We start from the raw sequence: 17,000 nt of genomic DNA, 5'->3' as shown, positions 1-17,000 counted from the left end.
TACAGTTGATTTACAATGTTAATTTCGGCTATACAGCAAAGTGATTCAGTCACACATATATATATGTATACATACAGTTATACATATATTCTTTTTCGTGTTTTTTTCATTATGATTTATCACAGGATATTGAATATAGCTCCGTGTGCTCTACAGTAGGGCCTTGTTGTTTGTCTATCCTATATTTGCAAGTTTGCATCTGCTGATCCCAAAATCTGTTCTCTACATCTGTGAGTCGGTTTTTTCATAAATATGTTCATTTATGCTGTATTTTAGATTTCACATACAACTGATATCATATGGTATTTGTCTTTCTCCTTCTGACTTAGTTTGCTTAATATAATAATCTCTAGGTCCATCCTTTATGGATGACATTATTATTATGGCATTATTTAATTCTTTTTATGGCTAATATTCCTTCTTTTTTTTTTTTATGGCTGCACCTGCAGCATCAGGAAGTTACCAGGCTAGGGCTCAAATCGGAGCTGCAGCTGCAGGCCTATGCCACAGCCACAGCACAGGCATGACCATAGCTACGCCAGATCCGAGCCGCATATGTGACCTACACCACAGCTTGCCACAATGCTGGATCCTTAAAACACAGAGCAAAGCCTGGAATCGAACCCACATCCTCATGGACACTGTGTTGGGTTCTTAGCCCATTGAGCCACAACAGGCACTCCCCTTCTTTAATTCTTTTTTTTTTTTTTTTGTCTTTTTGCCATTTTCTTGGGCTGCTCCCGTGGCATATGGAGGTTCCCAGGCTAGGGGTTGAATCAGAGCTGTAGCCACCAGCCTACGCCAGAGCCACAGCAAAGCCGAGCTGCATCTGCAACCTACACCACAGCTCACAGCAACCCCGGATCCTTAACCCACTGAGCAAGGCCAAGGATTGAACCTGCAACCTCATGGTTCCTAGTCAGATTTGTTAACCACTGAGCCACGTGGGAACTCCTAATTCTTGATTTTAGTCATTTCTGGGGTTTTTGGTTTTTGGTTTTTGGGTCAGTTTAGCTAAAGATTTATCAGTTTTGTTAATCTTTTCAAAGAGCCAATTTTTTCTTTTCTTTTCTTTTTTTTTTTTTTTTTTTTTTTTGCCATTTCTTGGGCCACTCCCGCAGCATATGGAGGTTCCCAGGCTATGGGTCGAATTGGAGCTGTAACCGCCAGCCTACACCAGAGCCACAGCAACATGGGATCCGAGCCACGTCTGCAACCTACACCACAGCTCACGGCAACCCCGGATGGTTAACCCACTGAGCAAGGCCAGGGATTGAACCTGAAACCTCGTGGTTCCTAGTCGGATTTTGTTAACCACTGTGCCACAACGGGAACTCCTCAAAGAGCCCCAATTTTTTGATTCACTGATTTTTTTTCCATTCCCTATTTCCACTCTGATTTATTTTGTTTCCTTCCTTCTGCTTGTGTTGGGTTTAGTTCGCTCATCTGTTTCTAATTTCTTAAGGTGCAAAGTTAGATTGTTGATTTGTGACCTTTCTTCTATTTCAGTGTATACTTTAACAGGTATAAATTCCCCCCGAGCACTGCTTTTCCTACATCCCATGAGTTTTTATATGTTTGTCTTCATTTTCATTCATCTTTGTTTATTCCCTGACCTTTTGTTCTTTAGGACTATGTTAATTTCCACATATTTGTAAATTTCCCGATTTCCTTCTTTTCTTGATTTCTAATTTCATTCCATTGTTGTCAGCAAACTTACCTTTTTTGGTTTTTTTGTTGTTGTTGTTGTTTATCTTTTTAGGGCCGAACCTGTAACATATGGAGAATAGGGGACAAATCGGAGCTGTAGCCACTGGCCTACACGACAGCCACAGCCATGCCAGATCCGAACTGTATCTGTGACCTACATCACAGCTCACAGCAACATGGGATCCTTAACCCACTGAGCGAGGCCAGGGATCAAACCTGTGTCCCCATGGATACTAGTCAGATTCATTTACACTGAGCCACCATAGGAACCCCCAAACTTACTTTGCATGAGATCAGTCATCTTAGATGTTTCAAGGTTTTATTAGCTTAGCATATGATCTATGTGGAGAATGTTTGATATGCCCATGAGAAGAATGGACATTTTGCTGTCCTTGAGCAGAGTGGTCTATAAATGTCTCCTTTCCTTCTCTGTGTTATTATTGTTATACATATTATGCCAATATAAATTATAAATAATACATTATTATAATCATTACATAATCTGATGTCCTTTTAAGAATCAGTGAGAAGAAAGTGGAGCAACGATATAGGTACGTTACACATCTTTTTTAGCATTTCTGATTCTATTTCTTCTTGTGGATTTGAGCTACCATCTAGTGTCATTACCTTACTCCAAAATAGTTCTTTTCCCCACCTACTTCCTTGTGCTTTTATTGTCAGGTGACATTTTCACAAAATGTTGATACAAATTATGTTTCTATAAGTGAAAATCCTAACAATACAATTGTACACATACATTCTAGGTAATTATTTTTTAAACCAATTTAGAGAATAAAGGAGGGAAAATATGCAGTTATACTGCCTTTTATAATTACACATTTTTTCCAATACTTTGTTTTTCATTTGGATTTGAATTACTATCGAGTGTCATTTGCTTTCAGTCTGAAGAACTTATTATTTCTTAAGTCAGGCTTGCTAGCTCAAATCTGTTGAAATCCCCAGTGAATCTTTCATTAATGGTTATCTCCAGAATTTTTACTTGGTTCTTTTTTATAATTTCTCTTTATTGGTATTCTCATCTGATGAGACACTGTCATCACGTCTTCCTTTAATGCTTCTTCTTTTTTGGCAACCCCTCAGCACATGGAGTTCCCCGGCCAGGGATCAGATATGAGCTATAGTTGTGACCTAAGGCAGCTGAGGCAACATGGGATCTTTAACCCACTGTGCCAGGCCGGGGATCAAATATGCATCCCAGTGCTCCAGAGATTCCACCAATCCCATTGCACCACAGGAGGAACTCCATTCCTTTAATTATTACTATTATTTTATTTTATTTTATTTTATTTTATTTTTTTGTCTTTTCTAGGGCCGCACTCGTGGCATATGGAGGTTCCCAGGCTAGGGGTCTAATTGGAGCTACGGCTGCCGGCCTACGCCACAGCTCACAGCAATGCCAGATCCTTAACCCACTGAGCGAGGCCAGGGATCGAACCTGAAACCTCATGCTTCCTAGTCGGATTCATTAACCACTGAGCCATGATGGGAACTCCAATTCCTTTAATTCTTAAAGCATGTTTTTTTTTTTTAAGTTCTTTAAGAATATTGATAATTGGAGTTCCCGTCGTGGCTCAGTGGTTAACGAATCTGACTAGGAACCATGAGGTTTCAGGTTCAATCCCTGGCCTTGCTCAGTGGGTTAAGGATCCCAAGTTGCTATGAGCTGTGGTGTAGGTCGCAGACGCGGCTTGGATCCCGTGTTGCTCTGGCTCTGGCGTAGGCCAGCGGCTACAGCTCCAATTCAACCCCTAGGCTGGGAACCTCCATATGATGTGGGTGCGGCCCCTAAAAGCAAAAAAAAAAAAAAAAATTGTTTTTGTTGAAAACTGGATGTTTTATATGTTACACTAGCAACTCTGGATACCAGCTCCCTCTATCACCTAAAATTGATGTTGTCATAATGTTGGTCATGTATCTGTTCAGTTCTCTGTGAATTCTGTTTCCCCTGCAGTGTGCAGATTCTGATGTCCCTACCCAAATTTTGTCTTGCTTTTATATTTTAGTGTAGGTTTCTAGGGGTCCCCCCTGGGTCAGCACAGGCCATTCATTGGTCAAAATCTGTGCTTAAGCCCCTTGAACGATTGTATTTTTTTACCCTTCCCCATAGGGTGTGTTTATAGCTTGGATGTTGCTATCACAGCTGTGAAGTTTTTCTTCTTGTGTTGCCTATGTTTAGCCAGAGACCAGTAGCTTGGATTTCCCCTCCCTGATCCCTCCTAAGAATGTTCAGCCTTGGCCATATGCACAGTCTTCCAAATTCCTTTTTATGTTAAAGCCTGACTTCCTAGGCAGTGCATCTGCATGAAAGTAGTTTTATTCAACTAGCGTTTGGTCAGAAGTTCTACTTAAAACCCTCATGCCAGTGAGGTTTCTGCACTATGTTGATGGGTGTTTGACCAGACTGGAAAGTGTTTCCCAGTCTGCTCACATTTTGCCGTGACTGCTCCTGAGGGGGTGAAGCCTAATGCTTATATACAGACTTCCTGACACCCACAGTTGACTGTGATCCCAGAGCATTTTTCTTGACTGTGTCTTTCTTTGGTTTTCTCTATCAAACTTCTGGTTGCTCTGCCATTGTACTTGTTGCTACTAGTATTGTGGAGCTATGAGACTAATAATATGATACTCGGGAGATGCCGGCCATGGCTCAGTGGTTAAGGAACCCGACTAGCATCCATGAGGACGAGGGTTTGATCCCTGGCCTCACTCAGTGGGTTAAGGATCAGGCGTTGCTGTATGCTGTGGTGTAGGTCGCATATGGAACTCATTGTACCCCACGTTGCTGTGGCTGTGGGATAGGCTGGCGGATGCAGCTCTAATTCAACCCCTAGCCTGGGAACCTCCACGTGCCCCAGATACAGCCCTGAAAAGACCAAGGGGAAAAAAAAAAAAAAAAGCTAGTAATATGATACTCTTAATTGCTTTCAACCAGAATCTCCCTTGTTCTTAACACCCTTACTATGGAGTTTCCCACTTTCTGCCCCAAATGAAATCAATCCTCCTTGGACAGAGCTGGGAGCGCTTCATCCTAACAGTCCAGCTCTCCAGTGGACAGAATCTCTGCATCACAGCATAGGGCATAGTCTTGGGGGACAGCAACCCCCTTACCCCAGTGGTCAGTCTGGGCCCTGGGCTAATAGTAGTTCCTGGTCTTCTTTGCTTATACATGGGGTGGGGGTTCAGGATGAGGATTGAGGTCCCAGGATTCTCAGCTTGTTCAGCTGGAGCAGAGCTTTTGCTCTACAGGCACTCTGGGGGAATCCCTCCTCATCTTGGTTGCAACAAGTATAGTGCATGGAATAGAGTTTCTGTAAGATGGAACTGGCAGGGAAGGGAGTCTGTTATGACTCAGTTGCCAAAGAAATCTAAAATTTAGGTTTTCTTGAATGAACGCTTCTCCATTTGCTCTATGCCCTTAGGACAATTTCCAGAGATTTTTGTTATTGTTTTGAATAATTTTCTCCAATTAAATTGTTGCTTTGTTGGGGAGAGAGTTCACCATACCCTTTACTACAACCTTTCAGAAATAGACTCACTTCTGTGATTTTTTTTTTTTACTGACTTTTCATCCAGCAATGTCAAATGCATAAGCTTTATTGGCCTCTCAGCTACATATACTTCTATAGCCATGGCTGCTGATAACCGTAAGTGTTTTAGTAGATTTTCTGACTCCCAATTTTATTTTTTTAAATTTTATTTTATTTTATTTGTCTTTTTTTGCCTTTTCTAGGGCCACTCCTGCAGCATATGGAGGTTCCCAGGCTAGGGGTCGAATCGGAGCTGTAGCTGCCAGCCTACGCCAGAGCCACAGCAACACGGGATCCGAGCCGCATCTGTAAACTACACCACAGCTCACAGCAACCCCGGATCCTTAACCCACTGAGAAAGGCCAGGGATCGAACCTGCAAACTCATGGTTCCTAGTCAGATTCGTCAACCGCTGTGCCATGACGGGAACTCCCTGACTCCTAATTTTAAAAGCTTGGAGTAACTAATTTTGTCTTTGAAATTCTTTAAATCATTCGATATCTTTAAATTTTGAATTACTGTTCTAAAAGTGATAATGCAACTTAACTGGCACAATTCTATTAGAAAATATTCTAGTGCATAAGATACAACACACTAAAATAAGATTTTAACACTGCGAAAGACAAAATGCACTGAACAATTAAGGAGATGATGCTATTCAGCCTATTGCCCTAGGGGAAAGTGTTCGTTAGCAAGGACTATCTCAAAGAAGTAGAAGGGGGCCTGGGATTTTATAGAAGCAGAGAAACAAGAGTGTCATGAGAAAGGGTGGAGATGGTCCTTTGTGGTGAGCCATCTCCCAGAACATTAGAGAGTCAGAAATGTCTCAATCATCACTGTTCTCCGGGATCACAGAGCTCAAATAAAACTCAATGTGGTTATTCCCCTCAACTGCCATTACTGAACTCAGAGGCAACCATAAACCTCCTGAGTAGATGAAAAAGGATCTAAATGATTGTACTTCAGCCATTCCTGTTGGTGAAACCAGTGAAACCATCTGTTGGAAGGTGGTGGCAAAAGTCACTTGTTTTAGGGTCGTAGAGATCACACATCTTAAAAGAGGGAAGCCTAAATGAAAAAAGGGAAATATTAATATAAAAGCTGTATTAAAGAACCCCAAGTTGAACCCTGAAAGTATCTAGACCAGTGGATTCCAAGAGGATGTGGAGAAAAACCCTTCAGTGATGCAGCAGCACTGCTTATTGAGTTTCTTAAAGCCAGATGTCAGTGCTCTGGGTGATGGTGTTCACAGTCTTGGTTGCCTCCATATGGGACATGTGTGACCCAAGGCTTTTGCCCAAATATCCAGGGAAACCCAGCTCATGAAAGGACTTCTGTAGCAGTGATTCCTTCCAGGTTGTAACAGGTCACCAGCTTTCAACACACAGGACTTCTCCAGACCCTGGGCAAATGGCCAGGCGGCCCAGAGACCCAACAGGCATCTGGCATGTCAGGGTTTAGCCTTGGTGATGCCAAGTCCGGTGGCAGGGAAGAAACCTGGACACATTCATTTAGAGACTTGTGGCCAGATGTTGACACAACTGGAAGAACTGAAAATTTAGTAAGGTTTGACAAGTTGGAAAAGGTAGCAGGATCCAGTCTAATGTGCAAGTAGGTCCCAAACCAAATTCTTTCACAGTGTTGGGGAAGTCAAGACAAGACTTCTACCAGACAAGACAAAGTCTGCATCTTCATCAGTTACCTGCAGTTTATAAAGAGGTGCCAAGGAGTTCCCGTCGTGGTGCAGTGGTTAACGAATCCGACTAGGAACCATGAGGTTGCGGGTTCAGTCCCTGCCCTTGCTCAGTGGGTTAATGATCCGGCGTTGCCGTGAGCTATGGTGTAGGTCACAGACGCGGCTCAGATCCTGCGTTGCTGTGGCTCTGGCGTAGGCTGGCAGCTACAGCTCCGATTAGACCCCTAGCCTGGGAAACTCCATATGCCACAGGAGTGGCCCAAGAAATGGCAAAAAGACCAAATAAATAAATAAATAAATATAAAGAGGTGCCAAGTGACTCACAGACAATGATCAGGGCTAGATCTGAATACCCAGAAGAATACACTCTGGACTGTGCATAGAGTGTCTGTTTTCGTTTTGGTTTTTGTTTTGCTTTTTAGGGCCACACCTGTGGCATATGGAGGTTCCCAGGCTAGGGGCTGAATGGGAGCTGTAGCTGCCGGCCTACACCACAGGCACAGTAACTCAGAATCCAAGCCGCATCTGTGACCTACACCACAGCTCACAGCAATGCCAGATCCTTAACCCACTGAGTGAGGCCAGGGATTAAACCCCCATCCTCATGGATCCTAGTCGGGTTCCTTAACCACTGAGCCACGAAGGCAACTTCCAGTCCGCCCACCTTTTGATAAAAAATAACCTCAAAGATAGACTATTCTTGACCACAAAATAAATCTGGCCTCATTAGATTTGTCCTGGTGTTTTCAGAGGTGCAGCAAAAATGGTCATTTACCACAGCCTTTCCTAAGTTGCTTTACTGGAAGTTTTCAAAAGAAATCTCCGGTTTTACTTTTTTTGTGGTTTTGACAGCACCTCTGACATGCATAAGTTCCAGGGCCAGAAAGAGAACCCATGCCATAGCAGTGAACCAAGCTGCTGCAGTGACAACACTGAATCCTTAACCCTTTGAACCACACAGGAACCCTTTAGGTTGTACTTTTAAAAGCTAGGATATCAAACAAAGAACTTGCAACCAGATCTCACCTGCAGTCCTATAGACTTGGATGAATTCTCCTCTTGTCAAAGTTCGCAAGATATCCTAAGTTTCCTGGGCCTGCCAGAAAGTAACCTTCCTTGCTCACCTGTAAGCCTAGGAGATCTATAAGCCAGGAACCAGGCTGGTGTTCCAAAGAGGGTTTTGTAAGCATTGGCTCTATAAAGTCAATCTTAGCTTCTTAAAAGTGTCTAATCGTATCTGATTAAATGATCATCATTCTCAAATACAATCTTCCAGGCAAGGCTTTTGTTCTATAACCAGTGTTTCCAGTTATTCCATTAACTAGGAAGACAGACTCTTATTGAATTCATTATAATAACTTATGTGCTATGAAAACAAGAGTATTCATTAAGAGTTTCAGAATTCTGGAGGGGTCAGGTAGGAAAAATAAGATATAATTTCATAAAAGGCACATTTTTATTTATGAAATCATAGTCTGCTATGCTGTTATGAGTTGCAGATAACTTATAAGAACAGAGAAAGGGGTTTCTCATGTATCTAATTTTCAAAAGTAGAAAGACCGGATGAATGTTCAATACAAGAATAGTGCAGGAGTTCCTGCTGTGGTGTAGCAGATTAAGGATCCAGTGTTCTCTATATTGGCCTGGGTCGCTGCTGAGGAACTGGTTCGATCTCTGGCCCAGCAAAGTGGATTAAGGATCTGACATTGCTGCTGCTGTGAATAGGTTGCAGCTGTGGCTGAGATTCACTTCCTGGCCCAGGAACTTCCATATGCTGTGGGTGCAAACTGCCCCCTCAAAAAAGAATAGTGCAAGTGACAAGGAAATCTGGTTGTTTCTGCAGCATGCAAGATAAAATAATCAAGCCCTCCCCAAATCTAGATAAAATAATTATATACATTTTAACCCTGTTTCCAAAGACTAAATAAGAACAAATGCTTTGTGATTTCTCCAGGGATACTCTGGGAAATTCAAAGACAGTTTTAGGTGTAAAACATATCCTGAGGAGAATCGTTCTCAAATATAACATTCCAGGTGAGACCTTGGATTTTTTTTTTTTTTTGAACACACCCACAGTGTATGGAAGTTCCCAGGCTAGAGGTCGAATTGGAGCTGCAGCTGCCAGCGACACCGGATCTGAACTGCATGTGCGACCTAGACCATAGCTCATGGCAATGCCAGAACTTTAATCCACTGAGCAAGACTGGGAATCGAACCCACATCCTCACGGGTACTAGTTGAGTTTGTTACTGCTGAACTACAGCAGGAAGTCCTACAATTCTGTTTTACTATACATTTAGGATTCAATACTGGGAATCCAAAAATCAAAGTTGACAGATTTGAACACATAAGATAGGATCAAACCATGGGTGCCTGAGAAACAATATTTGGTCATTCATTTCAAAGTGACAATAAAACATTAAAACGTTTTAAAATAATAAACATAGACGGTAATATGATTGCAAAGAAACTTAGATCATTCTTAAATGAGAAATTTTGTTTTCTAATAATCAAAAACATAATAAATGAATATAAACCAAAGAAACCTATTCTGTAAGATACAGAATTTTTGTTGTCTAGATAGAATAAATGATCCCTCATGTTGTAGGTGAAGGTAATAAGCAATAAACCAAGGAAACAGGCCCATCAAATTCAGCAAACTTTGCTAAGATTTTAATTTTTTGAATTCAGGTATTATAAGTGAACACTTTACTCTAGACCAATCTCAGGGTGTCTTAGTCCATTCAAGCTGCTATAATAAAATACCACACACCCCATGGCTTATAAACAACAGGAAAGTATTTCTCACAGTTCTAGAGGCTGGAAGTCTGAGATGAGGTGCAGCCTGGTGGGCGAGCGCCCTCTTCTGGGTGGCAGACTTTTCACCACACTCTTGACTGCCTGGAGCCTCTAATAAAAGCACCAATCCTATTCATGAGTTAAGCACCTCCCAAAGGTCCTACCTGCTAGTACTGTCATCTCTGGAGAATAGGATTTTGACATATGAATTTTAGGGGGGCATTTTCAGCCCACAGCACTGGGGATTCACATGAACTTCCATAATGCCATAATATTACTAAGACATTATTAACATGCAATGTGCTGCTATCATCAAATGAATCAATGAGTAAGCATTTCAAAGTTCTCTCAGTTTCAATTTCCAATATAGTAAATATCAATAGTTACACCCACAGAGAAAGCTACTTAGGGTCCTCAATAAGGCTGAAGTGTGGGCAGAAAGGGGAAGGAGACTAAAAAAAAATTCTTCTTTAGAACAAAATTACTGTTTTCCTTGAAAAATAGAAATGTGTACTCAGCTGGGTTTCTCCAAAATTCTTTCTTGTCTAAATCATGTATTATGATAATTTTTTTATGCTTTTTAGGGCCAAATGTGCAGCATATGGAGGTTCCCAGGCTAGAGGTTGAATCAGAGCTACAACTGCTGGCCTACACCACAGCCACAGCAACACCAGATCCTTAATCCACTGAGCAAGGCCAGGGATCAAACCCGAATCCTCATGGTTCCTAGTCGGATTTGCTTCCACTGAGCCACGACAGGAACTCCATATATTATGATAATTTTTAGCCGAGTAAGTGACTTCCAGTTTACAGAGATAACAGGGTGGATGACTGGGTCACTGCCTGTCACACACCAGCACTTTGTTGCATACCAGCAGCGCTCCTGAAGACATGCAGGATGGCTGTGTGTAGCCTTATGCCTTACAAAATGTAAGAAATGAGCATGTTCATTACAGACCCAAGGACATAGCCCTTTGTAGCGAATAAAAATTAGAAGCAAAAGAATATAAAATTTAAATTATGCCTAGTAACCAATGCTTCAGTATTCTCTTCCTTGGAGATGATATAGGTATTTTTGATTAATTAACTTGATGTACTATATAAATAAGCCCAAGGATGTAAGTTACCCAAACATCTTGGCAATTATCTTCAAAAAACATGATTACTGGAGTTCCCGTCGTGGCGCAGTGATTAACGAATCTGACTAGGAACTATGAGGTTGAGGGTTCCGTCCCTGCCCTTGCTCAGTGGGTTAACGATCCGGAGTTGCCGTGAGCTGTGGTGTAGGTTGCAGACGCGGCTCGGATCCCGCGTTGCTGGCTCTGGCGTAGGCCAGTGGCTACAGCTCCGATTTGACCCCTAGCCTGGGAACCTCCATATGCCACGGGAGCGGCCCAAAGAAATGGCAAAAAGACAAAAAAAAAATTATTGTTGAAATAAAGTTGTCAGAATAATGATTTGATTCCGTTAAATACAAACATATGTTCCATAATCTTAAACGGTTAGTATAAGTAATGCTAGCTTATTTGATCACTAAACCTGTATAAATTTAAGAATATATCCAAGTAGAAGAAAAATTTAAGCTCGTATCACACTTAATGCTCAGAGAAGACATAGCTGCTTTTATTAAACTAAAAATATTAAATTAGGAGTTCCCATAGTGGCGCAGTGGTTAATGAATCCGACTAGGAACCATGAGGTTGCAGGTTCAATCCCTGGCCTTGTTCAGTGGGTTAAGGATCTGGCGTGGCCATGAGCTGTGGTGTAGGTTACAGACGCAGCTCGAATCCTGCATTGCTGTGGCTGTGGCTGTGGCGTAGGCTGGTGGCTACAGCTCCAATCAGATCCCTAAGCCTGGGAACCTCCATATGCTGGGGGAAGCAGCCCTAGAAAAGGCAAAAAGACCAAAAAAAAAAAAAATTAAACTAGTCTCACTTGCCTAAATAGTGTGAACTTATTCTTAAGACATTTGTGACTTAATTTCTATAAGAATGCATTTTTTCTTTTTGTTCTTTGAAAGTATTTGAGGTTCAGTTGCCTTAACTTATGGGAATTTTAAGAATATTGCATTTATAAGGTGCCGATTTATTTCTAAGTCAACCACAACAGAGCTCCTTTAAAAGGAATTTCATAATCGAAGCTGGCAATACCATCCTGAGATAAGAAAATACCACACACTCACACAATGAGAAGTAAGGGCCTTTCTGAATGATAGACACAGATGGAGTGCTTATGGCTCCAATTCTGAACTTTCAGCCCTGGGCAGCAGTAAACATAGATTAAGAGAAGTCACTAGTCAACATCAAAGAGCTGTTTTCTCCCCAATGTATACGAATCTTTAATTGATGTGCTCAAAGTACACAAACCGAAAGAGCAACAAACAAGATTCCCTGTGTTCTTTCACCCAAAGAGACAAAATCTCTGTAACCCAAATGGTCAGACCCTGAAACCAGAGGAAGCCACACCAGAAACCAAGTGAGCACTCGAAAAGAATTAAAATAGCATCCTTCCTGTGCTCCTGATGGACACGGGTCCAGCCCACAGGAACAGAGGCACTTGTCAGTCCCAGATCAACAATTAGGGATGAAGAGGTTCATCAAGAGGGTGGAGGAAGGTGGGAATCAAGCACAGGTTTTGCTCCTAAACAAGTCAAGGCACCAAACTATCAAAATTCACTGACAGCTAAGGAGATGGTTTCACTCAAGATATTGTGCTGGGGAGACTGTTCACGAATGAGGACCGTCTCAAAGAGCAAGTAGTCCAGGATTTTATAGAGACAAGTGGAGAAATCAGGTCACAGGATGGGGTGGAGGCTGTGTCAGAACACGTGAGGGCCCTTCTGCTGACATAAAGACTGGATTTGAGACAATGGGATTTCTCAGCTGTCACTGCTTCCAGGAACACAAGGCTCAGACGATGCTCACTGCCAAGGAAAAGGGAGCTTTGGTCATATTTTCCTTGCTAATGTATAGTTTGGGGGCATTTGGGTCACACCCAGGGGATGTGGAAGTTTCTGAGCCAGGGATCAAACCTGAGCTATAGCAGTAGCTTGAACCACAGCACTGAAAATGCTGAGTCTTTAACTGCTAGACCACCAGGGAACTCCACTAATGGATAGTTTCACCCATTTCTATGGAATTGACTCCTCTCCTCCACAAGTCAGAAAATTCTGTGACAGGTCAGTTTCACATTTTCCAGCATCTTTAGATGTAGATGGTGCAGCTGTAGGTTTAGAAAGCATGCCTTTTCTTTTTTTCTTTTTTGGCTGACCCGAGGCATATGGAGTCCCCCTGCCAGGTATCAGATCCAAGCTATAGCTGCGACCTAAGCCGCAACTGCAGGAACACTGGATCTTTAACCCACTGTGCCGGGGCTGGGGAGCAAACCTTTGTCCCAGAGCTCCCAAGACATCAATGATACTGTTGCATCACCACAGGAACTCCCCTGCCTTGTATTTTTAAGTCAAAAATCCACTTTAAATTATTTTAAATTTGGTATAAATACATTTTGTTCACTTTATTTTTTTGCTTTTATTTTTAGGGCTGCACCCGTGGCATATGTATGTTCCAAGGATAGGGATCGAATCAGAGCTACAGCTGCCGGCCCACACCAGCCATAGCAACACAGTATCTGAGACGCACTGAGCCACATCTTCGACCTACACCACAGCTTACGGCAACATCAGATCCTTAACCCACTGAGCGAGGCCAGGGATCCAACCTGCAACTTCATGTTTGCTAGTCAGATTTGTTTCCGCTGCGCCATGATGGGAACTCCCCATTTTGTTCACTTTAAAATGTTAAATTCTAAAATAATAAAAGTTTTAGATTAAAACGTAAATATATATGTTTTGAAAAAAATTTTTCAATAATATTGCAAAATAAAATGTGTGGAGTTCTTTGGTGGTTCAGCAGGTTAAGGATCCGGTGTTGTCACGGCTGAGGCACAGGTTTGATTTGTAAGCTGTGGGTGCTGCCAAAATAGAAAAAGGAAAACAATGTGTGCTTACTTCTTGCTTCCACCTAAGTTCACGGAAAACATCAGGATTGCATAGTAATGATTAATCAGACAATAATGAGACCACAGAGGTTATGGGTGGTAAACCAGAAGAGACCTAGTCAGAGACAAATTGAATTAAATGCTCTAAAATTGCACATTCATACACCAAATCTCCCACCTTAGAAAATTCTAGAACAGGAGTTCCCGTCGTGGCGCAGTGGTTAACGAATCCGACTAGGAACCATGAGGTTGCGGGTTCGGTCCCTGGCCTTGCTCAGTGGGTTAAGGATCCGGCATTGCCGTGAGCTGTGGTGTAGGTTGCAGATGCGGTTCGGATCCCGCGTTGCTGTGGCTCTGGCGTAGGCCGGTGGCTACAGCTCCGATTCGACCCCTAGCCTGGGAACCTCCATATGCCGTGGGAGCAACCCAAAGAAATAGCAAAAAGACAAAAAAAAAAAAAAGAAAAATTCTAGAACATACACAAACATACCTTTTGTGTGAGCTCCCTTGCTGGGACTCCTGCAGTGGGAAGGCAAGTGCTCCTGAGCACCTGCGGAGCGGCCCTCCCCTTCCCTGGCTTCAGTCACAGAAGCCATAGCCCTTCTGCAGCTTTGCTCCTGGGTGGGCCACACCTCCTCCAACTCTGTGACCTGAGGCTGTCCCAGCCAAGCCACCCCAACAGCCACACTGTCATGTGTTCTCTCCCACGTCCAGTCAGTGGGAGGTTGTGTTCCTGGTCCCCCAGCATCCTGCGTTCTTGGGCCCCACACAGGTCACCCTGTTTCCTCTGCGCTCACTGGGCCTGGGACATGGGGAGAACTGTGGGCCCCTTCCAGGTGACCTAGAGATCATCTCCAGGGGATCTGAGTGAGAAATGACCACAACAACAAGGTCCAGTTGTTGGGATCAATGGGGGGTGAAGGGGAGTGGGGAGGGTTAATCCAGCACCCTGACCCACCACCCCTCTCAGCCCTCTTCTGAGCTTCAGTTAGACCAAGCTGTGAGAGGAAAATAAGAGGTCCTGATGAATCTTTTAACAATGACAAGTTCAGGAGTTCATGTGGTGGCTCAGAGGTAATGAACCCGACTAGTATCCCTAAGGGTGCATGTTCCATCCCTGGCCTTGCTCAGTGGGTTAAGGATCTGGGGTTGCCGTGAACTGTGGTGTAGGTCACAGATGCGACTCAACTGGTGTTGCTCTGACTGTGGTGTAGTCTGGCAGCTGCAGCTCCAATTGGACCCCAAGCCTGGGAACTTCCATATGCTGCAGGTGTGGCCCTACAAAGACAAAAAAAAAAAGTTCAGCACACAAGGTCAACTATTATCACCGTGTGGTCACAGAAAGACCCCTCACCTTAGCTTGTGCTTTCCCTCAGCCATCTTTGGGAGTAGGCAGTATCCACCTCACTGCCCCCAAGATACCCAAAGAGGATGTTGGTGCCCGAGGAAATGGCACAAGGACGTCTCAGGTTGAGCAAGCTAGACACACAAAGCCCTGTTCAACAGAGAGAGAGCCTGTGAAGGGGCCCTCACTGTGCATGAGAGACTCCTGTGTGAGGTGGCCAGCTTCCCCAAGGAACTTAAGGAGACAGCCTTGGGGAGAGCCCCAACTCAAGCAGCCCCTGTACTGGGGCAGCCAGTGAAAGTTTGCAGAGCCAAGCTGAGAAAACACGGTGCTCTCAGATCAGACTGCTCTGCCTGAGCTCCCTGGAGGAACAAGCCATCCCAGTCCAGACACTGCAGAAGGCATGGACCAAATGCCACAGTGGCCCCCTGTCATGGTGATAACCAAAATGCCCACTATGTTTCCCATACATTTCAAGCTGTGCTGTCCAATACAGGAGCCACTGACCACATATGGCTCTTATAAATATGATATTTATATAATTTTGCTATATGTTACAATAAATTATACCTTATATACTATGTGTGGTGATACGTGTATAGTATATTATAAATATAATTCATTATAAATAATGAATCAACCAAAATTTAAAATTAACTCCTTCCAGAGAGTTCCTGTTGTGGGGGAGCGGAAACAAATCTGACTAGTATCCATGAGGATGCGGGTTCAATCCCTGGCCTCACTCAGTGGGTCAGGGATCTAGCGTTGCCACGAGCTGTGGTGTGGGTTGCAGATGAGGCTCAGATCCTGAGTTGCTGTGGCTCTAGTGTAAGCTGGAAGCTGTAGCTCCAATTCAAGCCTGGGAACCTCCACATGCCTTGGATGCAGCCCCAAAATAAATAAATGAATAAAAATAAAATTAAGTTCTTCCACGTTACCACCCACCTTCCATGTTGCTCAGAGCTACATGTGGCTAGTGGCTACAGAACTGAACACTTGTCAAGAATCTTTCCCCATCCTCAAGCCAATGAATTTCCTGATTCGGATTCTGGCTAGATTACCCCCTCCTGTCCATGAATACAGCCCGCCCCAAGTTTTCAATGGACTCACCTGTAGTTGCTAGAGTTTGCTTTTCCCAAAATGCAATTCCTCTGCTATCCCTGAATAAGTTCAACGTCTGGTGACTCAAGCTTGCCTCTGTGTACTTCTTTATTTAGGTTGCCACACATGAGATAAATTAGAATGTATTTTGAAAGAGCACTGCTGAAACCAAGCAGGACCTTTCTGGGGCCACACCTTCCTGGGTCCTCTGCCTCTGGTTTGTAGAAAAGCTTTAGCCTTCTAGGTTTTCCTTGAGTTTTAAAGGGCAAATTTTATCATAGAAGTAAGAAAATGAAAGAACAAAGGAAAGCAGTCAAGCAAGACAAAATAATAATAATTTATCCATAAAACAAAGTCAAGGACCATTAGTTCCTCCTCAAGGGCTATACACAATACCCTGAGCCATATCTTTGAGTGGTTTTGTGGGTAATAAAACCTCCATCAGCTGGAAAAAGTTAACTGCATGCTCACTACCAGCATGTAGACCCCAGACTGGTTGGAATCAGAAGGCTGATGACTGAGATTCCTAAAACATCACCCTGTTACCTCACCAACAACCATTCAGAGAAATGTGCATGAGCACAATCATGCAGCCAGTAACCCTCCCCTCACACTACCTTTAAAAATCCTTCCCTAAAAGCCTATACGGGGAGTTCCCATTGTGGCTCAGAGGGTTAAGAACCCAACTAGTACCCATGAGGATGCGGGTTCATAGGCTGACAGCTGCAGCTCCAACTCGACCCCTAGCCTGGAAACTTCCATGTGCTGCAGGTGCAGCCCTAGGAAAAAAGAAAAAAAAAAA

This window comes from Phacochoerus africanus, chromosome 3 (assembly GCF_016906955.1).
Source record: "Phacochoerus africanus isolate WHEZ1 chromosome 3, ROS_Pafr_v1, whole genome shotgun sequence".
NCBI lineage: Eukaryota > Metazoa > Chordata > Mammalia > Artiodactyla > Suidae > Phacochoerus > Phacochoerus africanus.
The sequence above is the reverse complement of the archived record's forward strand: the minus strand, read 5'-3'. Positions refer to the sequence as shown.